The sequence below is a fragment of the Coregonus lavaretus genome (genome assembly GCF_964263955.1).
Source record: "Coregonus lavaretus genome assembly, chromosome: 17".
Taxonomy (NCBI): domain Eukaryota; kingdom Metazoa; phylum Chordata; class Actinopteri; order Salmoniformes; family Salmonidae; genus Coregonus; species Coregonus lavaretus.
The window spans coordinates 35,020,274-35,043,836 of record NC_140004.1 but is presented as its reverse complement, the minus strand read 5'-3'; the positions used below and the strand labels follow the sequence as shown (position 1 = coordinate 35,043,836).

Sequence of the window (23,563 nt, the reverse complement as noted above, 5' to 3'; positions counted from 1 at the left end):
TTGGCTCATCCCCTCTCTCTCTCTTCTCTCTCTCTCTCTCCTCCTCCCTCTCTCTCTCTCTCTCCTCTCTCTCTCTCTCTCTCTCTCTCTCCCATCCCTCCTCTCTCTCTCTCTCCTCTCTCTCTCTCTCTCTCTCTCTCTCTCTCTCTCTCTCTCTCTCTCTCTCTCTCTCTCTCTCTCTCTCTCTCCCCTTTCTCATCCCCTTTCTCTCTCTCTCTCTCCCTCTCCCCTTTCTCATCCCCTTTCTCTCTCTCTCTCTCTCTCTCTCTCTCACTCTCCCCTTTCTCATCCCCTTTCTCTCTCTCTCTCTCCCTCTCCCCTCTCTCATCCCCTCCTCTCTCTCTCTCCTCTCGCTCCCTCTCCCATCCCCTCCTCTCTCTCTCTCTCTCTCTCTCATCCCCTCCCCTCTCTCTCTCTCTCTCTCTCTCTCTCCCTCTCCCATTTCTCTCTGTTTAGTCTAGAACAGAGACAGAGGAACAGTCTAAACTCCATGCTCTGCTGAGGTGGAGGAGACTCTCAGTCCAAGTACAGTACTCAGAGGAACAGCTGCAGATCCTCAGGTCCGTCTCTCATTGGTTAACACTAGAACCGCCATAGGCCAATGGCTAATGACGGCCCCAACGGCCACTGACGGCCCCAAGAAAGCTATGTCCTGCTCCTTCCCTGACTTTTCCTAAATGTTTGTATTTTACACTGCTCATTTGTCCGAATTTTGAAATCACAAACAGAAAAGTATTTACCTGTTTTTTCACACCTATTCCTAACTTAATCTGCCAAGACAATGTGCTGTAGGACGTTGGTACCCAGCCAGGCGCTAATGCGTCTCTTCTCCTCACTGAATTAATGACAAATGGATGAATGGGCGATAATTGTGCACCTTACTTCACAATTGAATTCAAATTAGGCCTAACTGAATGATAAGGAGGGTGAAGAGGTTGATTTAATTAAGAAAGACAATAGTGAAATGATGAGTTTGTGTTATGCCTATTTATCAGCGTTCGCGCTCATCTTAATAATTTGACTGCGCGCCTTGTAGGCTGATACCATTCTCTTTTACGTTTTACTTTGTAAAAATAAGCTGTTATGGGACTGTTTTTTTACTATAACTCTATTACTAATCAAATGTATTCTGAGGGAAACAAAAACATGCTACATGTTGAAGTAGGCCTTTAGAATAATGCAAAACATATCCTTGACTCTATCCAAGTTGATGAGCAGGAAACAAACGATGCCTGTCAGCCTTCACAGCCGGCCCCTCGACACTACACCTCAACTATACCCAAACTCATTTCACACATAATAAGAGTTAGCCTATAGACAAGATTACATTGACAATCTGATGAGTGACAATATTAGGCCTATCAGTTGTCCAATTGTACATGAAGAGATGGGCACATCTTGTAATTGATAGATGCAGGGAAAGGAGCATCGATTTATCAAATCTTCCTTCAGAGTCACATGCAGGTAAAACATTGTGATTTCTATATAGTATCTGAAAGAGCATATTCTGCAGTTTCTATTACACTTACCTTTGTCAAATAACTCTCAAAATTCAAAAGGTGCAGCTCTTTTTCCAAATTGCACTTTTTCCATGAATATCCATGCTGTCAATGCATTCAGCATATGACCACTGGCACAGCAGCATTGCTCTGGCTACTAAGCAAAAACTAGTAACATAATAAACTTACAATTACAATATGCTATTCTGTTGCCAATGGATGAATGGTTGATTGAAACCAGATAGAAACTGATAATGGTGCATGCAACTTCAGTTAAGTTTTGTTTAGCCGTCGATGTCGAAACCAAACCGTCAATGGCTTTCCATATCAGGGGAAAGATGAAACCAGGCTAGCGGGTGAGCGACTGTCTGAGACTGTGGTTTTGAGACTCGTGGAGCCTTACATGGGCAAAGGCAGAAATGTGACCATGGGCAACTTCTTCATATCAATTTCCCTGGCAGACAAGTTTATTGCAAATAAGACTAGCCTGCTCGGAACAATGATCAAACAAAGGCGGGAGCTGCCCCCCTCTGCGCAAAACAACATACCAGCGTAGCTATACTCTACATCAGTGATAGAGAGTGGTATAGCAACACTCACGGTGTACAGATGTAAAATAAATAAGAGTGTTTGCATCCTCAGCACCATGCATCCCACTGGATCTGGCATTCAAGCTTCATGAGAACCACATGAATGCCAGGAAAGAAGCAAGCAAGCCGCAGGTCCTGCTCTCCCTCTTCCCTAAGCATCACAGCTCTCACCTGGGAAAAATAAGACACAATGTCAAGTCGGCAGGTGCACATGAAACAAGACCCATGAAAACTGTGTGCAGTGCAACTGATTTGTTTGTGGTGCTTGCACACGCAAAGCCCTGAAGCTGTGTGCTGACTGTGGACCCCAAGCATAAAGAGAAGACGAGATTGATTCATGTGTAAAGGCGCGGGTATAAGGGCACAATACAGTGTCTGATGCAATCAACAAATTACTGTTTTTATATCTTGTATATCTTATGAATATATTTCCACAAATATTTCTTAATGCAATTCATCCTGTACAAATGTTCATGCACTGCTGTTTTTGTTTAGGAATACAGCAAATCATTTCACCTGCTCACTTGGCTGGTTGTATTATTGTTGTTATCTTTTTAGTTTCTACTTTGTCAAAAGACGCTAACTGGACTTTATTAATTACTATTACTAATCGAATCTACAAATAATGTTGATAAAATGGATTACACTGTAATGTTTTTATTGTAAGGGAAACGAAAATAGTCTGTAGGCCTATGTTTTTCTAGGACTTTGTAGAATGATATAAAACAAATCATTGACTCTATCTAAACAAATAACTATTGTTGTTATTTTTTTTCAATGTATATATTTCCAAGAATATCTCTTCATGCAATTAATCATTTACAATAGTTTATGCACTATTTGTCAAGCATTTATTTATAAAGCATGTTTGCGCACCTTGCAGGTTTTGATGCATATGCTAAAGTGACGCCCGGCGGCGTTCTCTAGCGGATACTTATATGCTGAAAGGCCAGGCGGTTCTAGTGTTAATTGGCTTGTCAATCTGTCTGACGGACCATTTCATTGGTGGTTTGTCTGTTTTCTGCCCCTTCTCATTTGTCTCTCAGCACAATTGTAAATTCACTCCATGGGTCTGTAGTTGTGGGGTCTGTAGCAATGGTTATTGTCCATTATAAACTGGGTGGTTCGAGCCCTGAATGCTGATTGGCTGACAGCCGTGGTATACCACGATTATGACAAAACATTTATTTTTACTGCTCTAAGTTAATTGGTTATCAGTTTATAATAGCAATAAGGCACCTCAGGGGTTTGTGATATATTACCAATATACCACGGCTAAGGGCTGTGTCCTAGCACTCTGCGTTGAGTCGTGCATAAGAACAGCCCTTGGTCATATACCACACCTCCTCGGGCCTTATGGCTTAAGCATACTTTATGAACATTGACGATAACTTATGGGTAGGGTTGTAATTGTATGAGTGCACGTGCAAGTGTAAGTGTATGCAGAGGTGAAGCTAACATCAAACTGCATTCCTGAGATTCAGGTGTGGGCAGGTGTGGCCATACTGTCCCATCAGGCTTAATCTCGGGGATTATACACACACATGCACGCACGCACACACACACACACACACACACACACACACACACACACACACACACACACACACACACACACACACACACACACACACACACACACACACAGAAAATTCAGAAACGTTTGAGTCATTAAAATGCAGCTGTGTTACTGTTTCCACCACACCTGGAAAACACATCAGAGGGAAACAGAGGTACACACACACACATACACAAAACATCATGCTGTCTCTCTGATGCCTCTGGGATTTATCCAGGGTGGGGTCAGAGTGTCACCATGGGGATTATAGCGTTCAACTCAGAGGCATGGCAGGGGTTAAAAATGGGGGATTTGGAACATGTGGGTGCCTTTTGAGTAGTGTAACTTTTTAAAAAACATTCTGTCATAAAGCAACAAACTCTCACAGTCTCATGTCAGAATTGGATGTTAATCCATGTTTCTCAAACATCAAATTTCGAAGTTGTTCCAAATGTCAAATTTCGAGAAGTGTTTAAGGTAAAGTTTAGTCATTAACTCTGAATTCTTAAAGTTAGGCATTAATGGTTAAGGTTTGGGTTAGGCTTAAAACAAAAATATAAAAAACAACTTTCTGTCGCTGGATTTGGACATGCAACCAAATTTCGAAGTGTTTAAGGTTAATGCAACCTTTTAATCAGAGGCAGATGCTTACGCCCATCCGCCATCCCAGTCCACAATGCCCTACCAAAATCGAAACCTACTCGAAGGTAACAGTGCTCACTCAGACATAGATGGACGTCGAATAATGACTTGTATCACGGGTGACCTGCCTGCATAAAGAGCACATGTTCAACTTTCTACCAGAAAACACCAGAAAATTGCCAAAAATAGTAGATCCAGCTCACCTGCTGTAGTTTAAAGCCATGTTGAAGAGACATTCCATAAGGGTGTGCCCCTATGAGGGAGGGAGGGAGGGAGTCAGGGAGGGAGGGAAGGAAGGAAGGAGGGAGTGAAGGGTTGATGATTAGTAATTGGTGCAGGGTTTCTTGTCACATGACAGGGCTAGATAAATAATGGGGGGAAAAACTCTGAATCATGCTAACAGAGTTCACACACACACCCATACATCCTGATTGGTCTTTTGTGAAAGCACCCTAGTTCTGACAATGACTACTCATTTGGCTAGTGGAGTCTGTGGAAAGTTACAAGGAAATTAATCCCAACATCCTGTAGAAATCTCGCGTGTGAAGAAGCAAAAAGAACCCACAAACATTATCTCATTTGGAACACAGTATGACCAAAAGACAGTAATCCCTTTCAATTATTTCTTGACAACCCTAGCCTAGCGATGACTGTTTTATAGACTTAGGGAGCCATGTCTCTAGGAGTTTGTCTAGTCATATTACCAATGTAAATGTGTGGAGCAGCAAAAAAAGAAACGTCCTCTCACTGTCAACTGCGTTTATTTTCAGCAAACTTAACATGTGTAAATATTTCTGGGGGAAATGGCCCTAGCCCTCACTCTCCGATCCAACAGGTCTCAGACGTGTTCAATGGGATTGAGATCCGGGCTCTTCGCTGGCCATGACAGAACACTGACATTCCTGTCTTGCAGGAAATCACGCACAGAATGAGCAGTATGGCTGGTGGCATTGTAATTCTGGAGGGTCATGTCAGGATGAACCTGCAGGAAGGGTACCACATGAGGGAGGAGGATGTCTTCCCTGTAACGCACAGCGTTGAGATTGCCTGCAATGACAACAAGCTCAGTCCGATGATGCTGTGACTCACCGCCCCCAGACCATGACGGACCCTCCACCTCCAAATCGATCCCGCTCCAGAGTACAGGCCTCGGTGTAACGCTCATTCCTTTGACAATAAACGTGAATCCGACCATCACCCCTGGTGAGACAAAACCGCGGCTCGTCAGTGAAGAGCACTTTTTGCCAGTCCTGTCTGGTCCAGCGACGGTGGGTTTGTGCCCATAGGCGACGTTGTTGCCAGTGATGTCTGGTGAGGACCTACCTTACAACAGGCCTACAAGCCCTCAGTCCAGCCTCTCTCAGCCTATTGCGGACAGTCTGAGCACTGATGGAGGGATTGTGCGTTCCTGGTGTAACTCGGACAGTTGTTGTTGCCATCCTCCACCTGTCCCACAGGTGTGATGTTCGGATATACCGATCCTGTGCAGGTGTTGTTACACGTGGTCTGCCACTGCAAGGACGATCAGCTGTCCGTCCTGTCTCCCTGTAGCGCTGTCTTAGGCGTCTCACATTACAGACATTGCAATTTATTGCCCTGGCCACATCTGCAGTCCTCATGCCTCCTTGCAGCATGCCTAAGGCACGTTCACGCAGATGAGCAGGGACCCTGGGCATCTTTCTTTTGGTGTTTTTCAGAGTCAGTAGAAAGGCCTCTTTAGTGTCCTAAGTTTTCATAACTGTGACCTTAATTGCCTACCATCTGTAAGCTGTTAGTGTCTTAACGACCGTTCCACAGGTGCATGTTCATTAATTGTTTATGGTTCATTGAACAAGCATGGGAAACAGTGTTTAAACCCTTTACAATGAAGATCTATGAAGTTATTTGGATTTATACTAATTATCTTTGAATAACAGGGTCCTGAAAAAGGGACGTTTCTTTAATGGCTGAGTTTATATACACTGCTCAAAAAAATAAAGGGAACACTAAAATAACACATCCTAGATCTGAATGAATGAAATAATCTTATTAAATACTTTTTTCTTTACATAGTTGAATGTGCTGACAACAAAATCACACAAAAATTATCAATGGAAATCAAATGTATCAACCCATGGAGGTCTGGATTTGGAGTCACCCTCAAAATTAAAGTGGAAAACCACACTACAGGCTGATCCAACTTTGATTTAATGTCCTTAAAACAAGTCAAAATGAGGCTCAGTAGTGTGTGTGGCCTCCACGTGCCTGTATGACCTCCCTACAACGCCTGGGCATGCTCCTGATGAGGTGGCGGATGGTCTCCTGAGGGATCTCCTCCCAGACCTGGACTAAAGCATCCGCCAACTCCTGGACAGTCTGTGGTACAACGTGGCGTTGGTGGATGGAGCGAGACATGATGTCCCAGATGTGCTCAATTGGATTCAGGTCTGGGGAACGGGCGGGCCAGTCCATAGCATCAATGCCTTCCTCTTGCAGGAAGTGCTGACACACTCCAGCCACATGAGGTCTAGCACTGTCTTGCATTAGGAGGAACCCAGGGCCAACCGCACCAGCATATGGTCTCACAAGGGGTCTGAGGATCTCATCTCGGTACCTAATGGCAGTCAGGCTACCTCTGGCGAGCACATGGAGGGCTGTGCGGCCCCCCAAAGAAATGCCACCCCACACCATGACTGACCCACCGCCAAACCGGTCATGCTGGAGGATGTTGCAGGCAGCAGAACATTCTCCATGGCGTCTCCAGACTCTGTCACGTCTGTCACATGTGCTCAGTGTGAACCTGTTTTCATCTGTGAAGAGCACAGGGCGCCAGTGGCGAATTTGCCAATCTTGGTGTTCTCTGGCAAATGCCAAACGTCCTGCACGGTGTTGGGCTGTAAGCACAACCCCCACCTGTGGACGTCGGGCCCTCATACCATCCTCATGGAGTCTGTTTCTGACCGTTTGAGCAGACACATGCACATTTGTAGCCTGCTGGAGGTCATTTTGCAGGGCTCTGGCAGTGCTCCTCCTGCTCCTCCTCGCACAAAGGCGGAGGTAGCGGTCCTGCTGCTGGGTTGTTGCCCTCCTACGGTCTCCTCCACGTCTCCTGATGTACTGGCCTGTCTCCTGGTAGCGCCTCCATGCTCTGGACACTACGCTGACAGACACAGCAAACCTTCTTGCCACAGCTCGCATTGATGTGCCATCCTGGATGAGCTGCACTACCTGAGCCACTTGTGTGGGTTGTAGACTCCGTCTCATGCTACCACTAGAGTGAAAGCACCGCCAGCATTCAAAAGTGACCAAAACATCAGCCAGGAAGCATAGGAACTGAGAAGTGGTCTGTGGTCACCACCTGCAAAACCAGTCCTTTATTGGGGGTGTCTTGCTAATTGCCTATAATTTCCACCTGTTGTCTATTCCATTTGCACAACAGCATGTGAAATGTATTGTCAATCAGTGTTGCTTCCTAAGTGGACAGTTTGATTTCACAGAAGTGTGATTGACTTGGAGTTACATTGTGTTGTTTAAGTGTTCCCTTTATTTTTTTGAGCAGTGTATATACTGTATATATATATATATATTTTTGTTTTGTTTGGCATTTTCATTGTTGGACATAAAACATTGAAAACATTCACCAGGAAATCAGCTCCAAGTGATTTTAACTTGGGAAAACTGTTCCCAAGTAGTTCCCTGCATAATAGAGAGACACGTGATCATATACAAATGTAAGCAAGGTTTGAAATTATTATGTTTTAGTCAATCTAGTTGATGATCCCTGCCCTAGACTGCCATCGCTCTCCAAGGCCTGATGTGGCTCTGGTGCCAGCCATTAGTTGTGGTGAACAATAATACAAATAAAAACTTTGGACTCTATTCAATCACATCCGCTCTAGCCGACATTGTTTTGGTGGTGTCTGAGGTGGAACTGCATTAGAACTGTCAAATCCACAAGTGGCTCTTGGCATTATACCCAAAGTGGACAATTGCCATTGGCTGCACGGAGTCGCATTACTAGAAATCCCATACAGCCTTGTTTACAAGTTGGAACACTGGAATGTGAGATGTAATCTACACCTCGATTGGGCTGACAGAAATCCTCATTATTTCATTTAATGATTTTCAATTTGAGCGTCATTATTTCTATATAGCCTACACTTTCTCGTTCTGAAGTTCTAACGCGAGAGAGATGGGTGTGGCTTTGTGACAATGATCACAAGAGCAGCTGCTCACCAATTTGAAAGCTCCTGTCACGCTCGTCGGGAACAGAGGAGGACCAAGGCGCAGCGTGGAATGCGAACATTTTATTTAATTTGAATGAACACACGAACAAAACAACAAAACGAAAACGTGACGTCCCTGGTTACATACACGAACCAACACGGAACAAGAAACCACAATGAATGAATGCCTAACGGCTACCTAAGTATGACTCCCAATCAGAGACAACGAGCTACAGCCGTCTCCGATTGGGAGCCACCCTGGCCAACATAGACATACAACAACTAGAACCAACACACATGAAAACTCACACCCTGGCTCAACATACTAGAGTCCCCAGAGCCAGGGCGTGACAGCTCCAACGCAGTTACACCTCCTATCGACGGTTAACGCTTGATCCGATTGAATATATGCCATAGTTTTGTTGTCAGTGCTCAGAACATAATTTTAGAAGGCTTGATGAGATGGAACAACCAAAACCAGAGCTCCGTGTCCAAATCAGCAGACTGCTCATCTGAAGACTGTTTTTGTTCGAGTTCACTTGGTCACTGCTCAAACCCACATTTGAACACACACAGTTTAATAATGCAAACACTCATTCACTTATACGTTAATTCACTCACATGTGCACGAGCGCTTGCGCGCACACACACACACACATACACGCCTGCATAAGGCCAGACCCAGGAGGGACCCATAGTTTATCTGTCCCTTTCAGAAGAGTTATATTTAGAGACAGGCTGAGAGGCGACTCTTCCTGCTGATTTATCGGCGTAGTTGCTGGTGTTTTTATACCTCATCCGGTTTCCACAGTGAAACCTGTGTAATCTGTAGATGTAAGGATATAGTCCATGGAGCTATAAATCTGTGTCTGACATAGAGTGCTGTCTACTCTGGTAATAGCCTCTGATTTCCTCCTAGTCGCACGCACACACACACACACACACACACACACACACACACACACACACACACACACACACACACACACACACACACACACACACACAGAGAGAGCACACCTAGCAGTCAGATTAGAGCTCTGTTTAAACTGTTAATATCTAGCAGAGCCATATTAAGAGTTGGGCCAGGTTTTAGAACGGACGCCATGTTAGCACCTTTATTCTCAAATGTTACTGATGTAACAATACTAGAACGCCTCCTACAATTCCCTATAATTGACCCACTGTAAACAAGCAAAACAGAGCAGCTCCGCCATTTCCTGGTTGCTAAAATTCTCATAGTTCGCCTAATTTCAGACAAAACAAGTAAAAACATAGCGTAGAGAATCATTGTACCATCTAAACCGCTGTGAAATATATTTTCCATACCCCAAAATATTGTATTTTCAGCTGTTTGAAGTTGGTGCACAAAACCGAAAGTAAAAGAGACGCAAAAACAAAACTTAAGAACGGGAAGCATAGAAATAGCGCACATAGAATAGATCTACCACTTCTTGGGCTTGCTTTCAATGAGAATGACAGATCTATAACTCACTTTTCTATGTGATTTTGGTTGCCCAAAAAGTGGAGAAGGGTGCAGATGCAGCCCGCAATTCGGGATGTTCCTATATGTGGGCATTCCTGCATCTGCAGGAACCCCTCGTTATACTTCTATTGGTTCATTTTGGTCCAAACACATACACACACACACAGAGCGAGAGAGATACTGCTATGGGAAGATATGCTCCTGTCTAAAAAGAGCTCAGTCTTATCACCTGAAGACACAGAGAGAGAGAGAGAGAGAGAGAGAGAGAGAGAGAGAGAGCGGCAGAGAGACAGAGAGAGAAAGAGAGAGTTCTTTCACATCACATCAAAAGACAACACATCAGAAGCAATGAGAGAATGGAGAGAGCACTGAGTAGTCATCTACAGGATACAGTCATTTCATTGCTAGTACACACATAAGATCTGAACCTATAGGGTTGTTATGACCTTTCTCTAATAAACAATCTTCATTTGACTTTGTTTTACCTGGCTAATAGAATAGAATAGAATAGAACATAATAAAATAAAGCTTTATTGTCCATCCAGGATGGACATTTTTCATTGGCATCACCTTACATTAAAAGGATCACATATACATACATTCTCACATCATACACATTTAAACTAGTCAGTCCATTATGTTGCATACATTAAAAACATAGAGGACATTGATACATTTTCCAGGAGTCATTAGTAACCTACAGTTTTCAGTTATGTCAACCGTCTACTCTATATTTTTTTTTATAAGGAAAAATGTACTTACTATGACTGTGATATGTGGTTGTCTCACCTAGCTACCTTAAGATGAATGCACTAACTGTATGTCGCTGTATATAAGAGTGTCTGCTACTACATTCAAAATGTGATACGAACAACTTACATCTGTCTGCTACACATTGATATAGGTATTCTTTTTCTAAATCAAACAGACAAGGTGTGACTTTGTCTCAAATACAAGGAGTGAAATGTCGCAATTTACCCCACCTCCCGGGTCAGTTGTAATACGGCTTAGGGTAAAATGTAACAGTTTGAAAAAAAATCAGAAATCATGACATGCAACAAAATATTGAAAGCCTTTATTGAGAACATGACAACAACATTGACATGTTTAACATTTTGTGTGACAGATATAATAAAACAATAACACATTATTATATTTATGCTCCATTAACTGGCCCTTCTCAACTAAATAACAAAATCTAATAACTAAACAACAACATCTGAACTAAACAACTGAGTGTGTGTGTGTGTGTGTGTGTGTGTTTGTGTGTGTGTGTGTGTGTGAGTGAGTGAGTGAGTGAGTGAGTGAGTGAGTGAGTGAGTGAGTGAGTGAGTGAGTGAGTGAGTGAGTGAGTGAGTTTGAGAGAAAGAGCGGTGGTGTGTGAGTGTGTCTGTGTGTGTGTGTGTGTGTGTGTGTGTGAGTGAGTGAATGTTGGAAATCAGAGTCACAGTTGTGACAGTGGTATGGTAGACCTGGGGTAAATGCTTGGTGGGCCCATAATTTGCATTCCAAACACTGCACCCAGACCTCCTTAGGCTTGTTACTAACCCTGACCCTTGCAGACAATAGCACATTTTTTAGCTACATATTAAAACTTTAGCATTGCTAACTTACATCAAATATATCTACACACACTGGTTATAAACCTGATATACAGTTGAAGTCGGAAGTTTACATACACGTAGGTTGGAGTCATTAAAACGTGTTTTTCAACCACTCCACAAACGTATTGTTAACAAACTATAGTTTGGGACATCTACTTTGTGCATGACACAAGTCATTTTTCCAACAATTGTTTACAGACAGATTATTTCACTTATAATTAATTGTATCGCAATTCCAGTGGGTCAGAAGTTTACATACACTAAGTTGACTGTGCCTTTAAACAGCTTGGAAAATTCCAGAAAATGATGTCATGGCTTTAGAAGTTTCGATACGCTAATTTACATAATTTTAGTCAATTGGAGGTGTACCTGTGAATGTATTTCAAGGCCTACCTTCAAACTCAGTGCCTCTTTGCTTGACATCATGGGAACATCTAAAGAAATCAGCCAAGACCTCAGAAAAAAATGGTAGACCTCCACAAGTCTGGTTCATCCTTGGGAGCAATTTCCAAACGCCTGAAGGTTCCAAGTTTATCTGTACAAACAATAGTACGCAAGTATAAACACCATGGGACCACGCAGCCGTCATACCGCTCAGGAAGGAGACGCGTTCTGTCTCCTAGAGATGAACGTACTTTGGTGCGAAAAGTGCAAATCAATCCCAGAACAACAGCAAAGGACCTTGTGAAGATGCTGGAGGAAACAGGTACAAAAGTATCTATATCCACAGTAAAACGAGTCCTATATCGACATAACCTGAAAGGCCGCTCAGCAAGGAAGAAGCCACTGCTCCAAAACCGCCATAAAAAAGCCAGACTACGGTTTGCAACTGCACATGGGGACAAAGATCTTACTTTTTGGTGAAATGTCGTCTGGTCTGATGAAACAAAAATAGAACTGTTTGGCCATAATGACCATCGTTATGTTTGGAGGAAAAAGCGGGTCGCTTGCAAGCCTGAGAACACCATCCCAACCGTGAAGCACGGGGGTGGCAGCATCATGCTGTGGGGGTGCTTTGCTGCAGGGGGGACTGGTGCACTTCACAAAATAGATGGCATCATGAGGAAGGAAAATTATGTGGATATATTGAAGCAACATCTCAAGACATCAGTCAGGAAGTTAAACCTTGGTCGCAAATGGGTCTTCCAAATGGACAATGACCCCAAGCATACTTCCAATGTTGTGGCAAAATGGCTTAAGGACAACAAAGTCAAGCTATTGGAGTGGTCATCACAAAGCCCTGACCTCAATCCTATAGAATATTTGTGGGCAGAACTGAAAAAGCGTGTGCGAGCAAGGAGGCCTACAAACCTGACTCAGTTACACCAGCTCTGTCAGGAGGAATGGACCAAAATTCACCCAACTTATTGTGGGAAGCTTGTGGAAGGCTACCCGAAACGTTTGACCCAAGTAAAACAATTTAAAGGCAATGATACCAAATCCTAATTGAGTGTATGTAAACTTCTGACCCACTGGGAATGTGATGAAATAAATATAAGTTGAAATAAATCATTCCCTCTACTATTATTCTGACATTTCACATTCTTAAAATAAAGTGGTGATCCTAACTGACCTAAGAAAGGGCATTTTTACTAGGATTAAATGTCAGGAATTGTGAAAAACTGAGTTTAAATGTATTTGGCTAAGGTGTATGTAAACTTCCGACTTCAACTATAATCTAACTACAAAGCAGGTGATGGTCCTCTGTAGCTCAGTTTGTAGAGCATGGTGCTTGCTACGCCAGGACTCTGCAGAGTCTATCACAGGGTCTTACTTCTTCACGTTTGGGTTGAGGACTAAACTGAGCATGTACACAGTGAGTCACATGATTTTAGCTTGTTCCTGATTGGAGATATTGTGAGTGTTACAACTATCCCAGGTCTCCCTTATGTCTGACTTTGAGAAATCTCTCATGGTACCAACCTTTGCTATTGTTAGTTATCAATTACAAAGAAATTGTTCCAGGTAGTGCCAAGTTCATATGTATGTAACAATGTCATTATGTTTGATGTAATTCTGCCTTAATGTAATTACTGTAATCTTTAAGTTATTCATAGAGGTTATTGTGTAAAGGAAAGTCATCGTCCTGAACAGACCTGAGTCATGTATTTACTGGATCTGAAATACATTTCTTAGAAACCAGCTCCACACAGTTAATGTCAAACGAGAGCAAAGAACACACACACACACATACAGAGTGCCCTAAGAAGAGGTTTCTGGTAAACTCCAGGAAGTATATTTTCCTCAGTAGTCCCCCTATTAGCTGCTGGTGAAGGTCAAATCAGGTAGCCGACCAGCCCTATGTAACCAGCCGGATGGCTAAGTGGAGTAACGGCATCAGTAGATAGATTGCACAGATACCCAGTGTTGTCATTATGAGTGCTGTGTGTGTGTGTGTGTTTGGCCTCTTTGTAATTTGCAGAGATATACTATGTGTTGACATGCGGAATGTGTGTGTGTGTGTGTGTGTAGCCTTGCCTCCTGTTTCCTCAGTGAGAGGGAGCTAAGAGAAATGGCCAGTGATGAGAAGTGTATTGATCAGCTAGCCAGGCGCCTGCCTAGCCTGTGTATAGACAAATCTTTCAAGGGCTAAGCCCATGGCAGCCTGAGTTAATCTTCTCTAAACCATCAATACATTTGAACTGAAACTATCATCGCATCCACAGCCAGACAGAGCACAGGAATCACTTTTACTTTACTGTTTTAATTGTTTGTGTGTGTGTGTGTGTGTGTGTGTGTGTGTGTGTGTGTGTGTGTGTGTGTGTGTGTGTGTGTGTGTGTGTGTGTGTGTGTGTGTGTGTGTTCTCGGGAAGGCAGGGCTCAGTAAGTAATGGGCAGTAAAGTCAAAGCGTAGCATGGTGAGTTCGTATAAACACTATAGAATGACATTATAAATCTGGATGTGATTTGTGGCCTGCCTTTAGCACAATGGCAGTCTGTTTAATGTACAGGACCAATAAGAGGGGTTACACTGCTGACTGAATGGACTATACAGATGTAGGATCTTAATTTGATCACCCTGTTGCAGAATAACTTTCCTGCTGTGTATTTGTGGTTTAAAAAGGCTTCTGAAGTTTGTAATTTCCACTTTGAAATTTCAGACTTGATTTTCCCTTAAGATCACACCTTGCTGTGTGTGTGTGTGTGTGTGTGTGTGTGTGTGTGCGGGCGTGTGTGTGTGTGCATGTGAGTGTCTATGTGTGTGTGCATGAAGTGTGTATGTGTGTGTGCGTGTGATTGTATGTGTGTGTGTGTGAGTTGTGTGTGTGTGCATGCATGTGCATGCATCCGTGTGTGTGCATGTGCTTGTGTCCATGTGTGGTATGTGAGCCATCACACCTGGCCCTTGGTGCCTGCAGTAGAGGACCCGGGGCCCCATTCATTAATGAATGTTTCATAAACACGTTCAGACCCATAGCTGTGACCTAGGTTCACAAGCACGGGGAGGGGGGTTCTACTAAGCTACCATATGGAATTGTTTTAAGATGGTCATACAATGGGTCATTTAGCTATTTGATTTAACATTTTAGGACCCCTGTAGGTATATTTTTTATTATTTGATAAAATATTTAATTGGGCCTTTACCACTATAGCCAATAGAAACGCATTAAAGAACAAATTCATAAATGGAAAAACAGACAGTCAACAAAAAATAAATCATAAGGAATAATGTTTTGAAGTGTCTGTCCTATATCTAGGAGATATAAGAAAGCTCAGGAAATAATAAAAGTGGACATATATTTAACCCCATATGTTTGTTGGCACAAAACTACCTCCATACTTCCATTCCTTGTTTAAAGGGATACTTTGGGATTTTGGCAATGAGGCCTTTTATCTACTTCCCCAGAGTCAGATTAACTTGTGGATACCATTTTTATGTCTCTGTGTGCAGTTTGTAGGCAGTTGCTAACCACTGGTGAAAGTAGATTTAATTTCTAGTAGCCTACGCCTAGTAAATAATTGTCATATCACTTTAAACATGCAATACCTTTTAATGTGGCATGAACACAACCAGTCATGATGTTTTCATCTGATTGTCAATCACTTCAAAAATCACCCGCGCACGTTCGTCTACACACAAAATAATTCCAGCATCCAAACCTCAACAGTGCACTGTGCACCCAAAATTTGATGAATGGAAAGAGACATCTGTTACAAAACCCCTCCGTGTCCTGTAATGAAATTCTGCGATTGTCATTAGGCCTACACTTGTAGCCTGAATTGATGCGTCTACTGTTGTCCACGTGTGCCTCCTTCTCGGCCACTCACTTCCGCCTTGTCCACTCATGTCTTGGTCTCGGCCACTCATCTCCGCCTTGTCCACTCACGTCTTGGTAAAAAGTTATTGTTGAACCGCAACGCAATTTGGAGCATATACCAAGTCAATTCGCTCATTTTTCATGCGGCTGACATGCGGTAATGTTAAATAATGGTGTAATAGCCTATGGGTTTCTTGGCATTTTGTGTTAATTGTGATAGGCTCACGTTTTACCACGTACCCCCACAATTTCTTGGGCCGGGATGCTGTACCGGACCGTACCGGCTTACTTTCACCCCTGTTGCTAACTAGAGCTAGCGCAATTGCTAACTAGAGTTAACACAATAACTAGATGGGTATCTGCTAGCATGCTAGCAGATACTCATAGACTTCCCGTCATTGCGCTAACACTAGGACACTACAGACGTTTTCGTGAGAAGACCGATGTTCAGGATGTCTCCTGGTCTGACAAAGAGCACTGTAGCTCTGCCACTTTCCACTGCAGATGCGGAAGGCAAACATATGTGGATGTGGTGGATTGAGACGCAGCCCATGCAAACAAATGTATATCTCTAGCTTAAATTGACGGATTTTGATGGGGATTGTTATTATTATGTTAATTAGATTGACGCACGGTTACGTGAATAGACTCTTAAAACCTTTTACTGCAGTGGGCTAAATCAGGGTCACAGAGTGATTCTTGGTAGTCTTAAATAAATCTACTTTGAAACAAAAGAATACACTGAGCAAATTTCAGGTCTGCTGAGCACAAACTTGAACGTTGTGAAAATGCTGTGCAACTTCCGGGGCGTGCGTTTACAGTGAACACTGAGGCTGTACCCGCTTTAAGTTAGTTTTAACAGTGGTCAAGTAGGCTACTGTGGCTATTTGATAATGATGTAGGCCTACTATCAAAAACAATGGAGAAAATGCATCCCATAACATTTTAACATGGAAATAGCTGTTCTATCGTTCAGCCTACAGTAGCAGCCAATGTGTGGTGTTCAATGTAGGCCTAGATTCCGTGAGACTTTTGAAAAAAACATGCAGGGCTTGACATTAACCTGTTTATCCATTTGTCCTTCAGACAAGGAGGTGACTGAAAATGTTGTTGTGTTGTTTGATGCAAGAAACCACTTTACAAAATAAAATGCATAATTATTCCCATACCATTATTACAGAGAATCAGACAAAAAATGCTTCCCTCCCCCTATTGGCTACTTAGCTTATTCAAGCCTGTCTGAAAATACAACACTGCCCCTTAAAGTAAAAGAAAAGCTCTTTACCTGACTAGCTTTTCAAAGATGTCAAAAAATGCATGTTTTTGCGCTTGTAGTATGCAATCACTCCCCCATTGCTGACTACAAATTAGTTATAACTGGGCTAATAACTCACTAACTAGCAAAGGATATGAACAAATGTCCAAATGTGCACACGTCGCTACATGTAGCTCTCACTTTGATCTCAAAACAAGAGCATCTACTCATGACCACTCATGATGTAAAAACAGTCCAGTTCAAAGTGAATGGCACAGATCCATATTTGGCAATAGTCTATTTGCATATAGGCCTACTGCAGCTCTGATTGGTTATGGCACACCTGTCTGTGTAGAGCAGTGGAGGCTGCTGAGGGGAGGGCGGCTCATAATAATGGCTGGATAGGAGTAAATGGAATGGCATCAAACACATGGAACCAATGTGTTTGATGTGTTTGATATCAATCCATATATTCCGCTCCAGCTATTGCCACGAGCCTGTCCTCCCCAATAAAGTTGCCACCAACCTCCTGTGGTGTAGAGTACAGGCCTGAGTCCTGCCTGTCAATGCAATAGAATCCTACTCAGAGTTGTTCTGCCTACATCAAAATCTCTTGCATAGTTCGTTTTGTTTCGGTATGTTGCATTGAAAGTGGCTAATATTGTGTTGATTCGATCACAATTCCCACAGTAAAGGGAAACATTGATAGTGTTAACTAACTGGGAAAACTCTAGTTGAGTGAAGTTCAGTCTCGTGCTTTTCTGAGTGTGCTGATATTTATTTTGCCCAGTGCGCTCGCTTGTAGCTTAGAGGGAACATTGTACCTCACACATATGGTTATGGGCTTAAAAAAGACACCTGTACTACGTCAGATATATAGTTGAAATGTATTTAATTTTGAGTTTGCATCCCAATATTATACGTTATATACATCACAGAAGACTGAAATATAACAAAACTGTTTGACATAAAAACACCGGATATTTGTCAAAAATAAAATAATAAATCTTTATTCATTGTGAAATTATGAAAAATATTAATAACATTGAGGCCAAAGAGGGCGCTTTTGGTCATTGACTGCAGGAAAGGGCTACGGATTTTAAGAGCACTAATCATTGCACTTACAATACATACATACATTATATACAGTGCCTTGCAAAAGTATTCATCCCCCTTGGCGTTTTTCCTATTTTGTTCCAAATTGGTGAAGTGAAATGAAGAAATAAGAAAATTCTGAAAAATAAATAACGGAGAAGTGGTGTGTACATATGTATTCACCCCCTTTGCTATGAAGCCCCTAAATAAGATATGGTGCAACCAATTACCTTCAGAAGTCACATAATTAGTTAAATAAAGTCCACCTGTGTGCAATCTAAGTGTCACATTATTTCAGTATATATACACCTGTTCTGAAAGGCCCCAGAGTCTGCAACACCATTAAGCAAGGGGCAATACCAAGCAAGTGGCACCATAAAGACCAAGGAGCTCTCCAAACAGGTCAGGGACAAAGTTGTGGAGAAGTACAGATCAGGGTTGGGTTATCAAAAAATATCAGAAACTTTGAACATCCCACGGAGCACAATTAAATCCATTATTAAAAAATGGAAAGAATATGGCACCACAACAAACCTGCCAAGAGAGGGCCGCTCACCAAAACTCATGGACCAGGCAAGAAGGGCATTAATCAGAGAGGCAACAAAGAGACCAAAGATAATCCTGAAGGAGCTGCAAAGCTCCACAGCGGAGATTGGAGTATCTGTCCATAGGACCACTTTAAGCCGTACACTCCACAGAGCTGGGCTTTGCGGAAGAGTGGCCAGAAAAAAGCCATTGCTTAAAGAAAAAAATAAGCAAACAAGTTTGGTGTTCGCCAAAAGCCATGTGGGAGAATCCCCAAACATATGGAAGAAGGTACTCTGGTCAGATGAGACTAAAATTGAGCTTTTTGGCCATCAAGGAAAACGCTATGTCTGGCGCAAACCCAACACCTCTCATCACCCCGAGAACACCATCCCCACAGTGGCAGGGACTGGGAAACTGGTCAGAATTGAAGGAATGATGGATGGCGCTAAGTACAGGGAAGTTCTTGAGGGAAACCTGTTTCAGTCTTCCAGAGATTTGAGACTGGGAAGGAGGTTCACCTTCCAGCAGGACAATGACCCTAAGCATACTGCTAAAGCAACACTTGAGTGGTTTAAAAGGGGAAACATTTAAATGTCTTGGAATGGCCGAGTCAAAGCCCAGACCTCAATCCAATTGAGAATCTGTGGTATGACTTAAAGATTGCTGTACACCAGTAGAACCCATCCAACTTGAAGGAGCTGGAGCAGTTTTGCCTTGAGCAAAACTCCCAATGGCTAGATGTGCCAAGCTTATAGAGACATACCCCAAGAGACTTGCAGCTGTAATTGCTGCAAAAGGTGGCTCTACAAAGTATTGACTTTGGGGGGGTGAATAGTTATGCACGCTCAAGTTTTCTGTTTTTTTTGTCTTATTTTTTGTTTGTTTTACAATAAAACATATTTAGCATCTTCAAAGTGGTAGGCATGTTGTGTAAATCAAATGCTACAAACCCCCCCAAAATCTATTTTAATTCCAGGTTGTAAGGCAACAAAATAGGAAAAATGCCAAGGGGGGTGAATACTTTTGCAAGCCATTGTACATGCATACTGATACATACATGCGCTGAACTACACTTAATTAATCATTCATGTTTTGGTTCAGGATTTCTTGCTGCTGGAGACCTTTTTTGACATGGAGAGGTAAGTTGATATGAGTATTGCATAAACTGACAACTGTAAACCCAGACAAAAATACTAGTGAAGCACCAGCCAAATGGACAGATCCTGTGTACACCTTTTCCCACTGATGTTTACTGAATGTGGAAAGGAGAAATACTCTCTCTCTCTGCTATCTCTTCCTCTCAGTCCCTCTCTTTCTCTCCTCTTTAATTTATAATCTTTCTCCTTTCTATTCCATCTTTCTCTCCTTGCCTCTTTCCCACTTCAGTATCGGTCTCTCCTTTTGTCTCTGTCTTTCTATCTTTCTCACTCCCTTTCTCCCCATCCTCCCTCCTCTCAAAGCAGTGTCTTCTCCCTGCCGGTGCTGTAGCCTGTGTCCAGAGCAGATTGATTGAATTAAAGTGAGAGCTGGAGGGAGAGTTACGGACGTTCAATATTTGTGTCTGCTGCCTCCAACTGTAAACACCATGGACTGAAAGAGACTGAGACATACTTAGGAGACGTGTGCAGGTGCGCGTGCATGCATACGTGTGTGTGAATATGTGTGGGCGGTTGGGTGTGTGCCTGAATTTCCCATTTCTACTATTTGAAGGTTTTGCCCAATTGTTTTTTGACATTACGATAACTATTTTCCCAGGATTATGTTTTATCATTGTGTCTTAGGTAATAACAGTGGTAACGTGCAACAATTTCAAATATTTTACTGAATTACAGTTCATGTAAGCAAATCAGTCAATTGAAATAAATTCATTAGGCCATAATCTATGGATTTCACATGACTGGGAATACAGATATGCATCTGCTGGTCACAGATACCTTTAAAAAAAGGTAGGGGCGTGGATCAGAAAACCAGTCAGTATCTGGTGTGACCACCATTTGCCTCATGCAGCGTGACACATCTCCTTCGCATAGAGTTGATCAGGCTGTTGATTGTGTCCTGTGGAATGTTGTCCCACTCCTCCTAAATGGCTGTGTGAAGTTACTGGATATTGGCAGGAACTGGAATATGCTATTGTACACATCAATCCAGAGCATCCCAAACATGCTCAATGGGTGACATATCTGGTGAGTATGCAGGCCATGGAAGAACTGGGACATTTTCAGCTTCCAGGAATTGTGTACAGAACCTTGCGACATGGGGCCGTAAATTATTATGCTGAAACATGAGGTGATGGCGGCGGATGAATGGCACGACAATGGGCCTCAGGATCTCATCACTTATCTCTGTGCGCATTCAAATTGCCATCGATATAATGCAATGGTGTTCATTGTCCGTAGCTTATGCCTGCCCATACCATAACCCCACTGCCACCATGGGGCACTCTGTTCACAAACCACTCACCAACACGATGCCATACACGTGGTCTGTGGTTGTGAGGACGTACTGCCAAATTCTCTAAAACGACATTGGAGGCGGCTTATGGTAGAGAAATGAACATTCAATTCTCTGGCAACAGCTCTGGGGGACATTCCTGCAGTCAGCATGCCAATTGCATGCTCCCTCAACACTTGAGACATCTGTGGCATTGTGTTGTGTGACAAAACTGCACATTTTAGAGTGGCCTTTTATTGTCCCCAGCACACGGGGCACCTGTGTAATGATCATGCTGTTTAATCAGCTTCTTGATATGCCGCACCTGTCAGGTGGATGGATTATCTTGGCCATGCAGAAATGTTCACTAACAGGGATGTAAACAAATTTGTGCACAACATTTGAGAGAAATAAGGTTTTTGTGCGTATAGATTGATTGATTGATTGTGCGTATAGAACTTTTCTGGGATCTTTTATTTCAGCTCATGAAACCAACACTTTACATGTTGCGTTTAGATTTTTGTTCAGTGTATGTTTTGCCATTGTATTCCAGACAAGGCCTCACCTTTTAAGCTATTCATGCAGACTGGCTGGATTGACCAGGAATCCCTGAGGTAAGCTGAGTGGTTGAAACGTATATAGTAACACTGGTCAGAAAAGGCCTAGTATGCTAAACTGATGAGGTTGGACTGTGGAGATAGTTCAGTTACATTTTAGTCATTTAGCAGACACTCTTATCCAGAGCGACTTACGGTAGTGAGTGCATACATTTTTGTACTGGTCCCCTGTGGGAATCAAACCCCCAACCCTGGCATTGCAAGCGCCATGCTCTAACAACTGAGCTACACTGGACCAGTTATTCCTCTTTTGGTTCATGATGTATTTTTCATTACTGTGAAAACATTGTGGTCATGTGTAACACCAATAGAACATTATTGAAAATGTGATGCACAAGATTTGTGAGCATTCAAACACTATCGCCCCCTTCTCTCTCTCTCTCTCTCTCTCTCTCTCCCTCTCTCTCTCAATTTTAATTTAAGGGACTTTATTTGCATGGGAAACATATGTTTACATTGCCAAAGCAAGTGAAATAGATAATAAACTAAAGTGAAATAAACAATACAAAATGTACAGTAAACATTACACTACAGTTCCAAAATAATAAAAACTATTCAAATGTCATATTATGTCTATATACAATGTTGTAATGATGTGTAAATAGTCTCTCTCTCTCTCTCTCTCTCTCTCTCTCTCTCTCTCTCTCTTTCTCTCTCACTCTCTTTCTACTTCTTGGTGTTCAAATAAGGTATTTTGCACAAATTACTCATCTCTCTTGCATTGACATAAGTGGATGTGAATGGTGCTATGCTTCTCTTTTCATTAGGAACTCCCAGTGCATAGATACAATGTAAGGCTTGACAACTCTCAGCTCTCTGCTAGTCACAGCTAGTCACAGCCCTCTAACTCTCAGCTCTCTGTAAGTCACAGCCATCCAACTCTCAGCACTCTGCTAGTCACATTCCTCCAAATCTCAGCTCTCTGCTAGTCACAGCCCTCCAACTCTCAGCTCTTTTCTTTTCACAGCCCTCCAACTCTCAGCTCTCTGCTAGTCACAGCCCTCCAACTCTCAGCTCTCTGCTAGTCACAAACCTCCAACTCTCAGCTCTCTGCTAGTCACAGCCCTCCAACTCTCAGCTCTCTGCTAGTCACAGCCCTCCAATTCTCAGCTCTCTGCTAGCCACAGCCCTCTAACTCCCCTGACCACCTCACAATCAATCTACTCTAACGACTACTCCTAATCAGCATGGTAACTGATCTTAGTTACCATGAACAGCTAATCATGGTTACCCGGACTATTTGCACTGCCCCCCCACCCCATCCTTTTATGCTGCTGCTACTCTGTTAATTATTTATACATAGTCACTTTAACTCTACCCACATGTACATATTACTTCAACTACCTCAACTAGCCGGTGCCCCCGCACATTGACTCTGCACCGGTACCCCCCTGTATATATAGCCTCCCTACTGTTATTTTATTTTACTTCTGCTCTTTTTTTCTCAACACTTTTTTTGTTGTTGTTTTATTTTTACTTTTTTGTTAAAAATAAATGCACTGTTGGTTAAGGGCTGTAAGTAAGCATTTCACTGTAATGTCTGCACCTGTTGTATTCGGCGCATGTGGCCAATACAATTTGATTTGATTTGATTTGATTACCTCGTAGTGTTCCACTGTCTGGCAACCGTCACCTCCTGTAATATTCACTGGGAAATTGTCATAATCCCAACCTCGGAATGCTTGGCGGTCAATTGATCGGAGAGCTGTGTTTGCTGACACTCAATTGGCTAATCAATGGTGTGAGTGACAGCTGATTGGCTAATGGTCAGTGTTTTTTTTTTCCATGTTTGATG

The 23,563-nt window shown here is 42.6% G+C and overlaps 1 pseudogene across 1 annotated transcript in view; it reads left to right on the top strand.

The window, feature by feature from the left end:
* The window catches only part of LOC311144382 (aminopeptidase O-like), a 122,669-nt pseudogene that overhangs the window by 43,706 nt on the left and 55,400 nt on the right, over nucleotides 1–23,563 (top strand). Inside the window, exons 3-4 of the transcript in view lie at nucleotides 19,823–19,860; nucleotides 21,705–21,765. The product of the transcript in view is annotated as an aminopeptidase O-like (transcript). The remainder of the gene's footprint in view (nucleotides 1–19,822; nucleotides 19,861–21,704; nucleotides 21,766–23,563) is intronic.